Source organism: Capricornis sumatraensis, chromosome 4 (genome assembly GCF_032405125.1).
Source record: "Capricornis sumatraensis isolate serow.1 chromosome 4, serow.2, whole genome shotgun sequence".
Lineage (NCBI taxonomy): Eukaryota > Metazoa > Chordata > Mammalia > Artiodactyla > Bovidae > Capricornis > Capricornis sumatraensis.
The window spans coordinates 88,706,455-88,727,654 of NC_091072.1; the positions used below are offsets into that span (position 1 = coordinate 88,706,455).

The 21,200-nt window shown below is 39.7% G+C and overlaps 1 protein-coding gene across 1 annotated transcript in view; it reads left to right on the forward strand.

Moving 5' to 3' along the window:
* The window catches only part of LOC138077682 (lysozyme C, tracheal isozyme), a 73,903-nt gene that overhangs the window by 26,569 nt on the left and 26,134 nt on the right, over nucleotides 1–21,200 (forward strand). The gene's annotated exons all lie outside the window — the stretch shown is intronic.

Consider the following 21,200-nt stretch of genomic DNA (forward strand, 5'->3'; position numbering starts at 1 on the left):
AGTTTCCAAAGTTATCTGTTACTCACTTGGTGGCTGTTGAACTCAGAAAGTTCCTCTTCCTCTTTCTGAGAAAGGTGAGTATTTGGCATTTTTATAAGTTTGCACACAAACAGAAAAAATCAGGACTCTGTAAATTTCTGAAGCAGCTGGGTTTTGGCTTTGTGTCTGGGAGAGAGTTTCTTTATCCAGGAGAGTTGGTTTTGATCTTTCTAGGCAACGAGGCTTACCATGAATGCTCCTCTCTCTTCAGCAGCCACAGGTCTGCTTGTTGCCTGGCATGTGCACCCTCCCCTCGCTTTAGCCACCCTGTGTGGACACGGGAGATTAATTAAACCCTGTGCTATTCCTTCTCTCTGAAGAGTTCTAGGAGACTCTAATTGAGAGGATGTTCTGATGTTAAAGTGAGAAAATTTGTTTAAGATCTAGTCATTCTGGAGCAGCACCCTGAGGCATCTTGCCACAAGTTAGAATCCTTGAATTATGGGAGGCAACAACTTAAATTCAATCTTTTTCTTACATGTGTGATCTCTCAAGGAAAATGTTCCTAGTCCACCACTTTTAGGTAAAACTGACCATGTCATTACATCTGCGTGATTGATAAAAGATGCTTATCTGAGAATACACAAGAAAATACTTCTGAGATACTTAGAAATTGAGAACTTGTCTGTCAGCCTTCAGGAAAGCCCAAACCTCATTGCCTTTGTTCCAGATAAACTTCCTGTGGGATTTTGTGTGCTGGGGAAGGGTATGTGCTTCAAGGAGGACAAAGAGTTAGTGTGCAGGGTGTGGATGAGGCTGGGAATGATATTCCTGTTCCCTGTGTCATGTCTGTGTCACCTTCCACCTGCATCTTGCTTTTAAAATTTTTGTTCTTTTGCAAGTAAGGTGATCCAAGCAGAGGCATAGTAGGTCTCAGGAGAAAAGTTGCTATGAAGCTAGCAGTTGGAAAAGGACAGTGTCTAAATTTGTTGGATGATATTTCAAGACTAAAATGAAGCTATTACTCTGTTTCTTTATGTACCACCTGCAGAATTACTAGAAGTGATTTTTAAAAGGAAGATTTTTCTATACTCCACTCCAAAGCTACCATTAAGCCCTGAGAATCTGCTGCCTTAACAAGCACCCCATGATTTTTCAAATATTAACTGTAAATCTTAGAGGTCTGCAGAGTATTTGATAGATTGAAAGGATATATCCATGTGCACATTTCTCTCTTTTTAAACAAATTACTTCCACATTGAGAGTAATGGCCAGGCTGCAAAGAGACTCTCTGCCTGCTTCATTTATCCCTGGAAAGGACCCTGTGGCTTGACCATTGTTAATTAGATTTTAGTTAGACTTGGATACAAGGCTGTTGATCATTTTATATGATCGACTTTCTTAAAATTTCAAGTTAAGAAACAAAGCAACTGTAGTTAGTCCATAATGAGTACTCATATACCAGGGGACTGCATACACCAATGGGCCTTGTATCAGGAGCAGAGAGAGAGACCGCGAAGACAAGTTGAGCCTCTACCACTGACAGCTTTCCCCTGTCCAGGTACCTACAATTGGATAGGTTTTGGCAAAAGGTTTGTCCCAGTTTCTCTTGGTAAACCAGGTTTGGTTGTTATATTAGTCATACATTGCCATACCTAGTTACAAAAATTTTTTTCTTGTGTTTAGGACATTAAACATGTACTCTTAGCAAATTTAAACATGCAATAGAGTATTGTTAACTTTGGTCATTGTGCTGTATGTCACATCCCCATGACTTGTTTTGTAACTGGAAGTTGGTATCTTTGGACCCCCTTCACCTATTTCTCCCACTCCCCAGCCCCTTCCCCTGCTTCTGGCAACCATTCATCTGTTCTCCAAACCTATAAGCTTGGTTTTCTTTCCTGTTGTTAGTTTAATTAGGGCATGTCGGTCTTTGTTGTGGCCCTGGGATCTTCGATCTTCACTGGGACATGTGGGATCTTTAGCTGCAACATTTGGAATCTTTTTTTTTTTTTAATTGAGTCATGTGAGATCTAGTTTCCTGACCAAGGATTGAACCTGGACCCTTGCAGTGGAATCGTGGACTCTTAACCACTGGACCACCAGGGAAATCCCTGTTGGTTCATAAAGTATTTGTCTTTCTCTGACTAGTTTCACTTAACATAATGCCCTCAGTTCCATTCAGTTCAGTTGCTCAGTTGTGTCTGACTCTTTGTGATCCCATGAATCGCAGCACGCCAGGCCTCCCTGTCCATCACCAACTCCCTGAGTTTCCCAAACTCATGTCTGTTGAGTCAGTGATGCAATCCAACCATCTCATCCTCTGTCGTCCCCTTCTCCTCCTGCCCTCAATCTTTCCCAGCATCCCAGTCTTTGCCAATGAGTCAGCTCTTTGCATCATGTGGCCTAAGTATTGGAATTTCAGCTTCAACATCAGTCCTTCCAATGAACACCCAGGATTGATCTCCTTAAGGATGGACTGGTTAGATCACCTTGCAGTCCAAGGGACTCTCAAGAGTTTTCTCCAACACCACAGTTCAAAAGCATCAATTCTTTGGCACTCAGCCTTCTTTATAGTCCAACTCTCACATTCATACATGACCACTGGAAAAACCATAGCCTTGACTAGACGGACCTTTGTTGGCAAAGTAATGTCTCTGTTTTTGAATATGTTGTCTAGGTTGGTCATAACTTTCCTTCCAGGGAGTAAGTGTTGTTTAATTTCATGGCTGCAATCACCATCTGCAGTGATTTTGGAGCCCAGAAAAATAAAGTCAGCCACTGTTTTCACCATTTCCCCACCTATTTCCCATGAAGTGATGGGACCAGATGCCATGATCTTAGTTTTCTGAATGTTGAGCTTTAAGCCAATTTTTTCACTCTCCTCTTTCACTTTCATCAAGAGGCTCTTTAGTTCATCCTCACTTTCTGCCGTAAGGGTGGTGTCATCTGCATATGTGAGGTTATTAATGTTTCTCCTGGCAATCTTAATTCCAGCTTGTGCTTCCTCCAGCCCAGCGTTTCTCATGATGTACTCTGCATATAAGTTAAATAAATAGCATAACAATATACAGCCTTGACGTACTCCTTTTCCTATTTGGAACCAGTCTGTTGTTCCATGTCCAGTTCTAACTGTTGTTTCCTGACCTGCATACAGGTTTCTCAAGAGGGAGGTCAGGTGGTCTGGTATTCCCATCTCTTTCAGAATTTTCCAGTTTATTGTGATCCACACAGTCAAAGGCTTGGGCATAGTCAATAAAGCAGAAATAGATGTTTTTTAAGAACTCTCTTGCTTTTTCCATGATCCAGTGGATGTTGGCAGTTTGATCTCTGGTTCCTCTGCCTTTTCTAAAACCAGCTTGAACATCTGGAAGTTCAATATGTGAACTGACTGTTCACATATTGCTGAAGCCTGGCTTGGAGTGTTTTGAGCATTACTTTACTAGCGTGTGAGATGAGAGCAGTTGTGCGATAGTTTGAGCATTCTTTGGCATTGCCTTTCTTTGGGATTGTAATGAAAACGGACATTTTCCAGTCCTGTGGCCACTGCTAAGTTTTCCAAATTGGCTGGCATATTGAGTGCAGCACTTTCACAGCATCATCTTTCAGGATTTGAAAGAGCTCAACTGGAATTCCATCACCTCCACTAGCGTTGTTTGTAGTGATGCTTTCTAAGGCCCACTTGACTTCACATTCCAGGATGTCTGGCTCTAGGTGAGTGATCACACCATTGTGATTATCTGGGTCATAAAGATCTTTTTTGTACAGTTCTTCTGTGTATTCTTGCCACCTCTTCTTAATATCTTCTGCTTCTGTTAGATCCCTACCATTTCTGTCCTTTATTGAGCCCATCTTTGCATAAAATGTTCCCCTGGTATCTCTAATTTTCTTGAAGGGATCTCTAGTCTTTCCCATTATATTGTTTTCCTCTATTTCTCTGCATTGATCACTGAGGAAGGCTTTCATATCTCTCCTTGCTATTTTTGGAACTCTGCATTCAAATGGGTATATCTTTCCTTTTCTCCTTTGCTTTTTTGCTTTCCTTCTTTTCACAGCTATTTGTAAGTCCTCCTCAGACAGCCATTTAGCCTTTTTGCATTTCTTTTTCTTGAGGATGATCTTGATTCCTGTCTCCTGTACAATGTCATGAACCTCCGTCCATGGTACATCTTATCTTTCCATTCATCCATTGATAGATACATAGATTGTTTCCACACCTTGGCTATTATAAATAATGTTGCAATGAAAATGGGATTTCAAATTAGCATTTTTTTCAGATAAATATCCAGCAGTAGGATTGCTCAATCATATGGTAGTTGTATTTTAAATTTTTTGAGGAACTCCATACTGTTTTCCATAGTGACTATACTAATTTACATTCCCACCAACAGTGCACAAGTGTTTCCTTTTCTTCATATTCTGGTCTCTCTCTCTCTTTTTTTTTTTCTCCTGCCACAATGTACAGCTTGCAGGATCTTAGTTCCCTGACTTTGAATTGAATATGGGCCATGACTGTAAATGCATCAAGTCTAAACTGGCAAGAGTTGTCATCTTTGTCTTGTTCATCATCTTAGGGGGAAAGCTTTCAATGTTTCATCTTTTAAGAGGATGGTGGCTGTGGAATTGTCACCTATGATTTTTTATGTTGAGGTACACTGTTTCCTCTATACCCACAATGGAAATTATTATCATAAAGGATGTTTAATTTTATTTATCAAATTCTTCTTCTGCATCAATTGAAATGATCATGTTTTTTACCCTTCATTTTGTTAATGTGGTATATCACAATTGATTTTTTGTATATTGAACCATTCTTACATCCTTATACTAAGGATCGTGGATTATGTACCTTTTAATGTGTTGCTGAATTCAGTTTGCTAATATTTTGTTGAGGATATTTGCTCTATATTTATCAGGGATTTTGGCCTGTAATTTCCTTTTCTTGTGGTGTACTTGTTTGGTTTTGGTATGAGGGTAATGCTGGCCTCATAAAATGAGTTTGGAAGTGTTTCTTCCTCTTCTACATTTGGAAGAGTTTGAGAAAGACTGTTATTAGTTCCACTTTGAATGCTTGGTAGAATTCACCAGTGAGGGTTCCTGGTCTTAGGCTTTTGTTCATTGGGAAGCTTTTTGATTACATTCAATCTCCTTACTTCCCAGGTAGCGCTAATGGTTAAGAACCCACTTGTCAATGTAGAAGACTTAAGGGATGTAGGTTCAATCCCTGGGTTGGAAAGATCCCCTAGAGGAGGGCGTGGCAACCCACTCCAGTATTCTTTTTTTAAAAATATAAATTTAATTATTTTAATTGAAGGCTAATCACCTTACAATATTGTATTGGTTTTGCCATACATTGACATGAATCCACCACAGGTGTACATGTGTTCCCCATCAGGAACCCCCCTCCCACCTTCCTCCCCATCTCATCCCTCTGGGTCATCCCAGTGAACCAGCTCCGAGTATCCTGTATCATGCATTGAACCTGGACTGGTGATTAGTTTCATGTATGATAATATACATGTTTCAATGCCATTCTCCCAAATCATCCCACCCTCTCCCTCTCCCACAGAGTCCAAAAGACTGTTCTATACATCTGTGCCTCTTTTGCTATCTCGCATACAGGGTTATTGTTACCATCTTTCTAAATTCCATATATTTGCCTTAGTATACTGTATTGGTGTTTTTCTTTCTGGCTTACTTCACTCTGTATAATAAGCTCCAGTTTCATCCATCTCATTAGAACTGAATCAAATGTATTCTTTTTAATGGCTGAGTAATACTCCATTGTGTATATGTAGCAATGCTTTCTTATCCATTCATCTGCTGATGGACATCTAGGTTGTTTCCATGTCCTGGCTATTATAAACAGTGCTGCAATGAATATTGGGGTACATGTGTCTCTTTCAATTCTGGTTTCCACGGCGTGTATGCCCAGCAGTGGGATTGCTGGGTTGTATGGTAATTCTATTTCTAGTTTTTTAAGGAATCTCCACACTGTTCTCCACATGGCTGTACTAATTTGTATTCCTCCCAATCGTGTAAGAGGGTTCCCTTTTCTCCACACCCTCTCCAGCATTTATTGCTTGTAGACTTTTGGATAGCAGCCATTCTGACTGGTGTGAAATGGTACCTCGTTGTGGTTTTAATTTGCACTTCTCTGATAGTGAGTGATGTTGAGCATCTTTTCATGTGTTCATTAGCCATCTGTATGTCTTCTTTGGAGAAATGTCTGTTTAGTTCTTTGGCCCATTTTTTCATTAGCCATCTGTATGTCTTCTTTGGAGAAATGTATGTTTAGTTCTTTGGCCCATTTTTTGATTGTCGTTTATTTTTCTGCACTAGTTGCTTGTATATTTTGAGATTAATTCTTTGTGCGTTCCTTCATTTGCTATTATTTTCTCCCATTCCAAAGGCTGTCTTTTCACCTTGCTTATAGTTTCCTTTGTTGTGCAGAAGCTTTTTATTTCAATTAGGTCCCATTTGTTTATTTTTGCTTTTATTTCCAAAATTCTGGAAGGTGGGTCATAGAGGATCCTGCTGTGATTTATGTTGGAGAGTGTTTTACCTATGTTCTCCTCTAGGAGTTTTATAGTTTCTGGTCCTACATTTAGATCTTTAATCCACTTTGAGTTTATTTTTGTGTATGGTGTTAGAAAGTGTTCTAGTTTCATTCTTTTACAAGTGGTTGACCAGTTTTCCCAGCACCACTTGGTAAAGAGATTGTCTTTTCTCCATTGTATATTCTTGCCTCCTTTGTCAAAGATAAGGTGTCCATAGGTGCGTGGATTTATCTCTGGGCTCTCTATTTTGTTCCATTGATCTATATTTCTGTCTTTGTGCAAGTACCATACTTTCTTGATGACTATGGCTTTGTAGTAGAGCCTGAAGTCAGGCAGGTTGATTCCTCCAGTTCCATTCTTCTTTCTCAAGATTGCTTTGGCTATTCGAGCTTTTTTGTATTTCCATACAAATTGTGAAATTATTTGTTCTAGCTCTGTGAAAAATACCATTGGTAGCTTGATAGGGATTGCATTGAATTTACAGATTGCTTTGGGTAGTATACTCATTTTCACTGTATTGATTCTTCCAAGCCATGAGCGTGGTATATTTCTCCATCTATTAGTGTCCTCTTTGATTTCTTTCACCAGTGTTTTATAGTTTTCTATATATAGGTCTTCTGTTTCTTTAGGTAGATATATTCCTAGGTATTTTATTCTTTTTGTTGCAATGATGAATGGAATTGTTTCCTTAATTTCTTTTTCTACTTTCTCATTATTAGTGTATAGGAATGCAAGGGATTTCTTTGTGTTGATTTTATATCCTGCAAATTTACTATATTCATTAATTAGCTCTAGTAATTTTCTGGTAGAGTCTTTAGGGTTTTCTATGTAGAGGACCATGTCATCTGCAAACAGTGAGAGTTTTACTTCTTATCCAATTTGGATTCCTTTTATTTCTTTTTCTGCTCTGATTGCTGTGGCCAAAACTTCCAGAAGTATGTCGAATGTAGTGGTGAGATTGGGCACCCTTGTCTTGTTCCTGACTTTAGGGGAAATGCTTTCAATTTTTCACCATTGAGGATAATGTTTGCTGTGGGTTTGTCACATATAGCTTTTATTATGTTGAGGTACGTTCCTTGTAGTCCTGCTTTCTGGAGGATCTTTATCATAAATGGATGTTGAATTTGGTCAAAGGCTTTCTCTGCATCTATTGAGATAATCATATGGTTTTTATTTTTCAATTTGTTAATGTGGTGAATTACATTGATTGATTTGTGGATATTGAAGAATCCTTGCATCCCTGGGATAAAGCCCACTTGGTCATGGTGTATGATCTTTTTAATGTGTTGTTGGATTCTGATTGCTAGAATTTTGTTAAGGATTTTTGCATCTATGTTCATCAGTGATATTGGCTGTAGTTTTCTTTTTCTGTGGCATCTTTGTCAGGTTTTGGTATTAGGGTGATGGTGGCCTCATAGAATGAGTTTGGAAGTTTGGAAGTTTACCTTCCTCTGCAATTTTCTGGAAGAGTTTGAGTAGGATAGGTGTTAGCTCTTCTCTAAATTTTTAGTAGAATTCAGCTGAAGCCGTCTGGACCTGGGCTTTTGTTTGCTGGAAGATTTCTGATTACAGTTTCAATTTCTATGCTTGTGATGGGTCTCCTAAGATTTTCTATTTCTTCCTGGTTCAGTTTTGGAAAGTTGTACTCTTCTAAGAATTTGTCCATTTCTTCCATGTTGTCCATTTTATTAGCATATAGTTGCTGATAGTAATCTCTTATGATCTTTGTATTTCTGTGTTGTCTGTTGTGATCTCTCTATTTTCATTTCGAATTTCATTGATTTGATTTTTCTCCCTTTGTTTCTTGATGAGTCTGGCTAATGGTTTGTCAATTTTATTTAATTCTCAAAGAACCAGCTCTTGGCTTTGTTGATTTTTGCTATGGTGTCTTTTGTTTCTTTTGCATTTATTTCTGCCCTAGTTTTTCACATTTCTTTCCTTCTACTATCTCTGGGGTTCTTCATTTATTCCTTTTCAAGTTGCTTTAGGTGTAGAGTTTAGGTTATTTATTTGACTTTTTTCTCGTTTCTTGAGGTATACCTATATTGCTATGAACCTTCCCCTTAGCACTGCTTTTACAGTGTCTCACAGGTTTTGGGTTGTTGTATTTTCATTTTTACTCATTTCCATGCATATTTTGATTTTTTTTAATTTCTTCTGTGATTTGTTGGTTATTCAACAGTGTGTTGTTCAGCCTCTCTATGTTGGAATTTTTAATAGTTTTTCTCCTGTAGCTGAGATCTAATCTTACTGCATTGTGGTCAGAAAAGATGCTTGGAATGATTTTAGTTTTTTTGAATTTACCAAGGCTAGATTTATGGCCCAAGATGTGATCTATCCTGGAGAAGGTTCCGTGTGCACTTAAGAAAAAGGTGAAATTCATTGTTTTGGGGTGAAATGTCCTACAGATATCAATTAGGTCCAACTGGTCTATTGTATCATTTACAGTTTGTGTTTCCTTGTTAATTTTCTGTTTAGTTGATCTGTCCATAGGTGTGAGTGGGATATTAAAGTCTCCCACTATTATTATGTTATTGTTAATTTCTATTATTGTGTTACTGCTAATTTCCCCTTTCATACTTGTTAGCATTTGTCTTACATATTGTGGTGCTGCTATGTTGGGTGCATATATATTTATAATTGTTATATCTTCTTCTTGGATGGATCCTTTGATCATTATGTAGTGGCCTTCTTTGTCTCTTTTCACAGCCTTTGTTTTAAAGTCTATTTTATCTGATATGAGTATTGCTACTCCAGCTTTCTTTTGGTCTCTATTTGCATGGAATATCTTTTTCCAGCCCTTCACTTTCAGTCTGTATGTGTCCCTTGTTTTGAAGTGGGTCTCTTGTAGACAACATATACAGGGGTCTTGTTTTTTATCCATTCAGCCAGTCTTTTTGTCTTTTGGTTGGGGCATTCAACCCATTTACATTTAAGGTAATTATTGATAAGTGTGATTCCGTTGCCATTTACTTTATTGTTTTGGGTTTGAGTTTATACACTCTTTCTGTGTTTCCTGTCTAGAGATCCTTTAGCATTTGTTGGAGAGCTGGTTTGGTGGTGCTGAATTCTGTCAGCTTTTGCTTGTCTGTAAAGGTTTTGATTTCTCCTTCATATTTGAATGAAATCCTTGCTGGGTACAGTAATCTGGGCTGTAGGTTATTTTCTTTCATCACTTTAAGTATGTCCTGCCATTCCCTCCTGGCCTGAAGAGTTTCTATGGAAAGATCAGCTGTTAGCCTTATGGGAATCCCCTTGTGTGTTATTTGTTGCTTTTCCCTTGCTACTTTTAATGTTTGTTCTTTGGGCTTGATCTTTGTTAATTTGATTAATATGTGTCTTGGGGTGTTTCACCTTGGGTTTATCCTGTTTGGGGCTCTCTGGGTTTCTTGGACTTGGGTGATTATTTCCTTCCCCATTTTAGGGAAGTTTTCCACTATTATCTCCTCAAGTATTTTCTCATGGTCTTTCATTTTGTCTTCTTCTGTGATTCCTATGATTCGAATGTTGGGGCATTTAACATTGTCCCAGTGGTCTCTGAGATTGTCCTCATTTCTTTTAATTCGTTTTTCTTTTTTCCACTCTGTTTCATTTATTTCTATCATTCTATCTTCTACGTCACTTATCCTATCTTCTGCCTCTGTTATTCTACTGTTGGTTCCTTCCAGAGTATTTTTGATCTCATTTGTTGCACTATTCCTTATATATTGACTCTTTTTTATTTCTTCTAGGTCCTTGTTAAACCTTTCTTGCATCTTCTCATTCCTTGTCTCCAGGCTGTTTATCTGTAATTCCATTTTGTTTTCAAGATTTTGGATCATTTTCACTATCATTATTTGGAATTCTTTATCAGGTAGGTACCCCATCTCTCCCTCTTTTGTCTGGCTTGGTGGGCATTTATCCTGTTCCTTTACCTGCTGGGTATTTCTCTGCCTTTTCTTCTTGTTTATATTGCTGTGTTTGGGGTGGCCTTTCTGTATTCTGGCAGTTTGTGGAGTTCTCTTTATTGTGGAGGTTCCTAGCTGTGGGTGGGGTTGGACAGGTGGCTTGTCAAGGTTTCCTGGTTAGGGAAGCTTGTGTCGGTGTTCTGGTGGGTGGAGCTGGATTTCTTCTCTTTGGAGTGCAATGAAGTGTCCAGTAATGAGTTATGAGATGTCAATGGGTTTGGTGTGACTTTGGGGAGCCTGTATATTGAAGCTCAGGGCTATGTTCCTGTGTTGCTGGAGAATTTGCGTGGTATGTCTTGCTCTGGAACTTGTTGGCCCTTGGGTGGTGCTTGGTTTCAGTGTAGGTATGGAGGCGTTTGATGAGCTCCTGTCGATTAATGTTCCCAGGAGTCAGGAGTTCTCTGGTGTTCTCAGGATTTAGACGTAAGCCTCCTGCCCCTAGTTCTCAGTCTTGTTCTTACAGCAGCCTCAAGACTTCTCCATATCAATACAGCACTGATGATAAAACATCTAGGTTAAAGATGAAAAATTTCTCCACAGTTAGGGACACCAGAGAGGTTCACAGAACTACATGGAGAAGAGAAGAGGGAGGAGGGAGATAGAAGTGACCAGGACGAGAAGAGGGGTAATCAAAAGGGGTGAGAGCAAGCTAGCCAGTAATCACTTCCTTTTGTGCTCTCCACAGTCTGGAGTCCTCAGAGATGTTCACAGAGTTACATAGAGAAGAGAAGAGGGAGGAAGGAGACACAGGTGGTCAGGAGGATAAAGGGGGGGAATCAAAAGGAGAGAGACAGATCCAGCCAGTAATCAGTTCCCTACGTGTTCTCCACAGTCCAGAACATGCAAAGAGATTCGCAGAGTTGGGTAGAAAAGAGAAGGGGGAGGGAGGAGACAGAGGCAACCTGGTGGAGAAAAAGGAGAGTCCAAAGGGGGAGAGCAGTCACGCCATTAATCTAGTTCCCAAGTACAAATGGGTACTGAAGATTGGGTTCTTAAAGGTACAAAATTGACAACAGATACCAAAAAGCAAAGATTAAAAATCTAGAGTAGAGGTTGGATTTTCAAAAATACAATATTAAAGGAAAAAAAAGTCACAAAAATTATAAAATATATATGAAGTTTGCTTTAAAAAATAGTGTATCCTTAGGCAAAGAATGGCTGAATGGATACAAAAACAAGACCCCTATATATGCTGCCTACAAGAGACACACCTCAAAACAAGAGAAACATACAGACTGAAAGTGAAGGGCTGGAAAAAGATATTCCAGGCAGAGACCAAATGAAAGCAGAAGTAGCAATACTCATATCCAATAAATAGACTTTAAAACAGAGACTGTGAACAGAGACAAAGAAGGCCAGTACATAATGATCAAAGGATCAATCCAAGAAGAAGATATAAAAATTATAAATATATATGCACCCAACATAGGAGCACCACAATATGTAAGACAAATGCTAACAAGTATGAAAGGGGAAATTAACAAAAACACAATAATAGTTGGAGACTTTAATACCCCACTCACACCTATGGACAGATCAACTAAACAGAAAATTAACAAAGAAATGCAAACTTTAAATGATACTATAGACCAGTTAGATCTAATTGATATCTATAGGACATTTCACCCCAAAACAATGAATTTCACCTTTTTCTCAAGTGCTCACGGAACCTTCTCCAGGGTAGATCACATCCTGGGCCATAAATCTAACCTTGATAAATTCAAAAAAATTGAGATCATTCCAAGCATCTTTTCTGACCATAATGCAGTAAGATTAGAGCTCAGCTACAGGAGAAAAACTATTAAAAATTCCAACTTTTTGAGGCTGAACAACATGCTTCTGAATAACCAACAAATCACAGAAGAAATAAAAAAAGAAATCAAAATATGCATAGAAACTAATGAAAATGAAAACACAACAACCCAAAACCTGTGGGACACTATAAAAGCAGTGCTAAGAGGAAAGTTCATAGCAATACAAGCATACCTCAAGAAACAAGAAAAAAGTCAAATAAGTATCCTAACATTACACCTAAAGCAACTAGAAAAGGAAGAAATGGAGAACCCCAGAGATAGTAGAAGGAAAGAAATGTGAAAAACTAGGGCAGAAATAAATGCAAAAGAAACAAAAGACACCATAGCAAAAATCAACAAAACCTAAAGCTGGTTCTTTGTAAGGATAAATAAAATTGACAAACCATTAGCCAGACTCATCAAGAAACAAAGGGAGAAAAATCAAATCAATAAAATTCGAAATGAAAATGGAGAGATCACAACAGACAACACAGAAATACAAAGATCATAAGAGACTACTATCAGCAACTATATGCTAATAAAATGGACAACATGGAAGAAATGGACAAATTCTTAGAAGAGTACAACTTTCCAAAACTGAACCAGGAAGAAATAGAAAATCTTAGGAGACCCATCACAAGCACAGAAATTGAAACTGTAATCAGAAATCTTCCAGCAAACAAAAGCCCAGGTCCAGATGGCTTCAGCTGAATTCTACTAAAAATTTAGAGAAGAGCTAACACCTATCCTACTCAAACTCTTCCAGAAAATTGCAGAGGAAGGTAAACTTCCAAACTCATTCTATGAGGCCATCATCACCCTAATACCAGAACCTGACAAAGATGCCACAGAAAAAGAAAACTACAGCCAATATCACTGATGAACATAGATGCAAAAATCCTTAACAAAATTCTAGCAATCAGAATCCAACAACACATTAAAAAGATCATACACCATGACCAAGTGGGCTTTATCCCAGGGATGCAAGGATTCTTCAATATCCACAAATCAATCAATGTAATTTGCCATATTAACAAATTGATAAATAAAAACCATATGATTATATCAATAGATGCAGAGAAGGCCTTTGACAAAGTTCAACATCCAGTTATGATAAAAACTCTCCAGAAAGCAGGACTAGAAGGAACATACCTCAACATAATAAAAGCTATATATGACAAACCTGCAGCAAACATTATCCTCAATGGTGAAAAATTGAAAGCATTTCCCCTAAAGTCAGGAGCAAGACAAGGGTGCCCACTTTCCCTGCTACTATTCAACATAGTTCTGGAAGTTTCGGCCATAGCAATCAGAGCAGAAAAAGAAATAAAAGGAATCCAATTGGATAAGAAGAAGTAAAACTCTCACTGTTTGCAGATGACATGGTCCTCTACATAGAAAACCCTAAAGACTCTACCAGAAAATTATTAGAGCTAATTAATGAATATAGTAAATTTGCAGGATATAAAATCAACACAAAGAAATCCCTTGCATTCCTATACACTAATAATGAGAAAGTAGAAAAAGAAATTAAGGAAACAATTCCATTCATCATTGCAACAAAAAGAATAAAATACCTAGGAATATATCTACCTAAAGAAACAGAAGACCTATATATAGAAAACTATAAAACACTGGTGAAAGAAATCAAAGAGGACACTAATAGATGGAGAAATATACCACGCTCATGGCTTGGAAGAATCAATACAGTGAAAATGAGTATACTACCCAAAGCAATCTACAGATTCAATGCGATCCCTATCAAGCTACCAGCAGTATTTTTTCACAGAGTTAGAACAAATAATTTCACAATTTGTATGGAAATACAAAAAAGCTCAAATAGCCAAAGCAATCTTGAGAAAGAAGAATGGAACTGGAGGAATCAACCTGCCTGACTTCAGGCTCTACTACAAAGCCACAGTCATCAAGAAAGTATGGTACTTGCACAAAGACAGAAATATAGATCAATGGAACAAAATAGAAAGCCCGGAGATAAATCCATGCACCTATGGACACCCTATCTTTGACAAAGGAGGCAAGAATATACAATGGAGAAAAGACAATCTCTTTACCAAGTGGTGCTGGGAAAACTGGTCAACCACTTGTAAAAGAATGAAACTAGATCACTTTCTAACACCATATACAAAAATAAACGCAAAATGAACTAAAGATCTAAATGTAAGACCAGAAACTATAAAACTCTTAGAGGAGAACATAGGTAAAACACTCTCCGACATAAATCACAGCAGGATCATCTATGATCCATCTCCCAGAATACTGGAAATAAAAGCAAAAACAAACAAATGGGATCTAATTAAAATTAAAAGCTTCTGCACAACAAAGGAAACTATAAGCAAGGTGAAAAGACAGCCTTCAGAATGGGAGAAAATAATAGCACATGAAGCAACTGGCAAACAACTAATCTCAAAAATATACAAGCAACTCATGTAGCTCAATTCCAGAAAAATAAACGACCCAATCAAAAAATGGACCAAAGAACTAAATAGACATTTCTCAAAGAAGACATACAGATAGCTAACAAACACTTGAAAAGATGCTCAACATCACTCATTATCAGAGAAATGCTAATCAAAACCACAATGAGATACCATTCCATGCCACTCAGAATGGCTGCTATCCAAAAGTGTACAAGCAATAAATGCTGGTGAGGGTGTGGAGAAAAGGGAACCCTCTTACACTGTTGATGGGAATGCAAACTAGTACAGCCACTATGGAGAACAGTGTGGAGATTCCTTAAAAAACTGGAAATATAATGCCTTATGACCCTGCAATCCCACTACTGGGCATACACACTGAGGAAAGAGAATTGAAAGAGACATGTGTACCCCAATGTTCATCGCAGCAGTGTTTATAATAGCCAGGACGTGAAAACAACCTAGATGTCCATCAGCAGATGAATGGATAAGAAAGCTATTGTACATATACACATGGAGTATTACTCAGCCATTAAAAAGAATACATTTGAATCAGTTCTAATGAGATGGATGAAACTGGAGCCGATTATACAAAGTGAAGTAAGCCAGAAAGAAAAACACCAATACAGTATACTAACACATATATACGAAATTTAGAAAGATGGTAATGATAACCCTGTATGTGAGACAGCAACAGAGACACCGATGTATAGAACAGTCTTTTGGACTCTGTGGGAGAGGGAGAGGGTGGGATGATTTGGGAGAAGGGCATTGAAACATGTATACTGCTGCTGCTGCTGCTAAGTCACTTCAGTCGTGTCCGACTCTGTGCAACCCCATAGACGGCAGCCCACCAGGCTCCCCCATCCCTGGGATTCTCCAGACAAGAACACTGGAGTGGGTTGCCATCTCCTTCTCCAATAATCATGTAAGAAATGAATTGCCAGTCTAGGTTCGATACAGGATACAGGATGCTTCAGGCTGGTTCACGGGGAAGATCCAGAGAGATGATATGGGGTGGGAGGTGGGAGGGGGGTTCAGGATTGGGAACTCATGTATTCCTGTGGTGGATTTATGTCAATGTATGGCAAAACCAATACAGTATTGTAAAGCAAAATGAAGTGAAAAAAAAAATAGGGTATTCTGTTTGCACAGTAATAGTAGGTTATAGAAATGAAAGTTAAAGGAGTAATCAGTTCATTTTAGTCACTCAGTTGTGTCCGACTCTTTGCAACCCCATGAATCGCAGCACGCCAGGCCTGCCTGTCCATCACTAACTCCCGAATTCACTCAAACTCACTTCCATCGAGTCAGTGATGCCATCCAGCCATCTCATCCTCTGTCGTCCCCTTCTCCTCCTGCCCCCAATCCGTCCCAGCATCAGAGTCTTTTCCAAAGGAGTAATAGAGGACTTAAGAAATTTTTTTTTTAATTTGAAGAATGATAATAGTAAAAATATATCTAGGACTTTCTCTGGTGTTGTTATGGACAGTGTAGGGTCAGTTCATTTTCAGATAGTTCCTTGATCCATCTTATATTTCTCAAGATCTATAGGCCCCTTCCTATGTAGTCAGTGCTAACTACAGGGTTTTATTCTATTACACCTGTCACTTCCAAGGCCGTTCCCTCTGTTTCTTTTAGCTTCTTCTGTTTGCCGGTGTCTTCAGTGTCTAATTTCCACCCTGACACAAGGGGGCGGTGGTGGACACTCTTTTAGGCTCACTTGTTCAGTTGTGCTGTGGGGAGAGAGGAACACTGCAAACAAATAACACTGACGTGTGCTCGCAGTGTCTTGGCCACACTGGATTTGTCCTGGCTCACGGTGTGTGTGCTTTCCCAGTCAACAGTGCTCAGTCTCTAGGTTGCTATGCCAGGAACTGTCTGAGGCAGGCCCTGGGTTGAGTGCACTTCACAGGTCTAAGCCAGTCAGGTTCAGGTTCTCAGGTACTCCACAAAGGTGCACACTCGGCTGGGCCTGCGTTTTGTGGCCTTCCCCGGTCCAAGCAGCCTAGGTGACCAGGTGCTTAGCGAACATGGTTGATGTGACTTATCACCTCCCCTGTCCCTGCCGTTTGGTTTTCTGGGTGTACAACCGGCGCACCTTCTCAGGTGTGCTGTGTGTCTCTACTGGGGAGCTGATCTCTGGCTGCGACCCTCCTGGCGGGTGTCGACCATCCAGAATCCCAAGAAGTCTTGGTTAGCAAAGAAGCCTGCTTGCAGTCTGGTAGATGATGCCTCTCTGGGGCCGCGATTGGCCCCTTCTGGCTCTGGCTGCCCTCGCCTGCCTGTCTCCGGCGGGGGATGGGCCAGTCTGTAGCCAGCTAGCTCTGCTCAGTCCTTTGTTCTGTGAGCCGGCCTGCTGGTGTCTTAGGTTAGGGCTTTTCGAGGGATAGCTATCCCACATTCTGGTTTGCTATCTCAAGTTAGTTCCCTCAGATTGCCCTCCAGGCATTCAGGCCTGGTCCCTACTCTAAGCAATGCAGCCTGCTCCTCCCTGCCCAGCCCCTGCTTGCTAGTGGTGGATTCGGGCGTCTGCACTTCTTCTCTGCTGGGAGTTACCTTTGGGCACATAATCTGTGGGTTTTCATTATTTATTTATTTTTCTTCCCGGTTATGTTGCCCTCTGAGGTTCCAAGGCTTGCCACAGACTCACCAGTGAGAGTATTTCCTGGTGTTTGGAAACTTCTCTCTTTTTGAAGACTCCCTTCCCAGGATGGATCTCCATCCCTACCTCTTTTGTCTCTCTTTTTATCTTTTATATTTTTTCCTACATCCTTTTGAAGACAATGGGCTACTTTTCTGGATGTCCTCTGCCAGCATTCAGAAGTTGTTTTGTGGAATTTACTCAGTGTTCAAATGTTCTTTTGATGAATTTGTGGGGGAGAAAGTGGTCTCCCCTTCCTATACCTCTGCCAACTTACGACCGCCTCCCCACTCCAGAATTCTTATCTGGGGAATCCCATAGACAGAGCAGCCTGGCAGGCTATGCTCCATAGGGTTGCAAAGAACTGGACACGACTGAAGCAACTTAGCATGCATGCAATCTCCTTATTAGTGATCAGAATGTTTATATTTTCTATTTATTCATGATTCAGTCCTGGAAAGTTGTATGTTTCTAAGAATTTATCCATTTCTTCTGAGTTATCCAATTTGTTGACATCTAATTGTTTGTGCTCCTCTCTTATGATCCATTACATATCTGTGGTATTTGTTGTAATGTCACCCCATTCATCTGTGATTTTATTTGAGCCCCTTTTATTCTTGGTGAGTCTAGTTAAAAGGTTTGTCAGAGGAGATCTTTTTCACTTTGTTTTCAAAAGTCAGGCTGTGGAGCAGGACAAGAAATCATTTGAATGGTAGTGTCAACTCCCTTCTTAGTGTGAAACTGTGTTTTCCCTGTAAATACGGATATCAGGGACAAGTTTTCTTTTCAATCTACTCGATAATGTCCTGGAGGTCAGAAAGAAAATAATTCCTTCATAACCCAGCTCACTTCCAGGCAGAGTAGGCACTCAGATATATGAGAGAGGGTAAAGTCCTTAGATCACAAAGACAGCAGTTTAGTAGAAAGATGTCTTCAAAACCAGATCTTTGAAATCTTTTTGACTAATTAGCTTTGTGAGCTTGAATAAAGGAAGCTGAGGAAAAAACCTAGTCTACAGGGCCCTTTTTATCACAGTAAATGCTAATCACAACCATTCTTTATATTTCACTGCCCTTTGAAGATCTATAAGCATGTCACAGCATGTCACGAAGGTGTAGATCTCAGGTCTCACCAGCTGAAGGTGTCATGAAAGCTTCCTCTCAGAGACTGAGATTTAGAACTGTTATCTGCTCTGTGGTCCTCCTGAAGCCAGCTCCCATGTCCCATATGTAAATTTTGTCTTATGTAGGAATCCCTAGGTCATCAGTAAAGGTCTCTGCATCAAGCTTTCAGCTTGGGGCCTTAGGCTGCTCTTGCCACAACAGACTTCAAGGTATACGTATGAGTATCCCATTAAACCCATGGTGGGTAGAGAAAGATGAAACAAATACTCAATCTCTATGGTGTTTGTTTCCACAGGGCAGGGTACAGTCTCAGTGGGAACAGAGAGGGTGCAAATTAGGAAAAATGGATGGAGTAGTCTGTACTTACCCTCACTTTGAGTCTATGCAAATAAACATTCTCCTCTCCCTTGGTGACTTGATATTGTGATAAACCCAAGTACTTGTTTTTCTGATGGTAGTCTGGAAACTTAATGGGTGTCTTTTTACCTCCTGTTTTTCTGCTTGGTGTTCAGAACTTCTACGAGGCAACCAACTAGGTCTGAGGTTGGCAAATTATGGCTTTTTTCTTTTTTTAGGTAAAGTTCTGTTGGAACATAGTCATGCATATTCATTTGTGTGTTATCTGTGGCTACTTTTGTACTGAAACAGCCAAATTAAGTATCTACGATAGAGACATGGCCTGCAAATGTAAAATACTAACTGTTCCTTTAAGAAAAAGTGTGTCAACCCCAGTAACTTCACTTCTCATTTAGGGCAATGGATTATGTGACTGGACATCAAGGCAAGGGACCTCTGAAGGTGAGCTTCATTTCAGTTCAGTTGCTCAGTTGTGTCTGACTCTTTGTGACCCCATGGACTGCAGTATGCCAGGCTTCCCTGTCCATCACCAACTCCCAGAGCTTACTCAAACTCATGTCCATTGAGTCGGTGATGCCATCCAACCATCTCATCCTCTGTGGTCCCCTTCTCCTCCTGCCTTCAATCTTTCCCAGCATTGGGGTCTTTTTCAAGAAGTCAGTTCTTCTCATCAGGTGAGAATATTGGCGTTTCAACTGCAGCATCATTCTTCCAATGAATATTCAGGACTCATTTCCTTTAGGATCGGCAGGTTGGGTCCCATTGCAGTCCAAGGGACTCTCAAGTGTTCTCCAACACCACAGTTCAAAAGCATCAATTCTTCAGCATTCAGCTTTCTTTATAGTCCAACTCTCATATCCATACATGACTACTGGAAAAACCGTAGCCTTGACTAGATGGACCTTTGTTGGCAATGTAATGTCTCTGCTTTTGAATATGCTGTCTAGGTTGGTCATAGTTTTTCTTCCAAGGAGCAAGCACCTTTTAATTTCATGGCTGCAATCATCATCTGCAGTGATTTTGGAGTGCCCCCCAAACAGTCTGTCACTGTTTCCATTTGTTTCCCATTTATTTGCCATTAAGTGATGGGACTGGATGCCATGATCTTAGTTTTCTAAATGTTGAGCTTTAAGCTAACTCTCCTCTTTACCTTTCACCAAGAGGCTCTTTTGTTCTTCACATTCTGCTATAAGGGTGCTGTCATCTGCATATCTGAGGTTATTGATATGTCTCCTGGCAATCTTGATTGCAGCTTGTGCTTCTTCCAGCCCAGTGTTTCTCATAATGTGCTCTGCATGTAGGTTAAATAAACAGGGTGACAATATACAGCCTTGACATACTCCTTTTCCTATTTGGAACCAGTCTATTGTTCCATGTCCATTTCTAACTGTTGCTTCTTGACATGCATGTAGATTTCTCAGGAGGCAGGGCAGGTTGTCTGGTATTCCCATAGCTTTAAAAATTTTCCACAGTTTGTTGTGATTCACACAAAGGCTTTGGTGTAACCAATAAGGCAGAGTTAGATGTTTTTCTGGAAATCTCAATGATTCAATGGATGTTGTCAATTTGATCTCTGGTTCCTCTGCCTTTACTAAAACCAACGTGAACATCTGGAAGTTCATGGTTCACATACTGTTAAAGCCTGGCTTGGAGAATTTTGAGCATTACTTTGCTAGTGTGTGAGATGAGTGCAATTGTGCAGTAGTGTGACCACTCTTTGGCATTGCCTTTCTTTGGGACTGGAATGAAAACTGACCTTTTCTAGTCCTGTGGCCACTGCTGAGTTTTCCAAATTTGCTGGCATATTGAGTGCAGCACTTTCACAGCATCATCTTTTAGGATGTGAAATAGCTCAACTGGAATTCCGTCACCTCCACTAGCATTGTTTGTAGTGATGCTTCCAACGGCCCACTTGACTTGACATTCCATGATGTCTGGCTCTAGGTGGGTAATCACACCATTGTGGTTATCTGGGTCATGAAGATCTTTTTGTACAGTTCTGTGTATTGTTACCATCTCGTCTTAATATCTTCTGCTTCTGCTCGGTCCATACCATTTATGTCCTTTATTGTGCCCATCTTTGCATGAAATGTTCCCTTGGTATCTTTAATTTTCTTAAAAAGATCTCTAGTCTTCCCCATTCTATTGCTTTCCTCTATTTCTTTGCATTGATCCCTGAGGAAGGCTTTCTTATTTCTCCTTGCTATTCTTTGTAACTCTGCATTCAAACGGGCTTATCTTTCCTTTTCTCCTTTGCTTTCCACTTTCCTTATTTTCGCAGCTATTTGTAAGGCCTCCTCAGACAACTAGTTTGCCTTTTTGTATTTCTTTTTCTTCGAAATGGTGACTGCCTCCTGTATA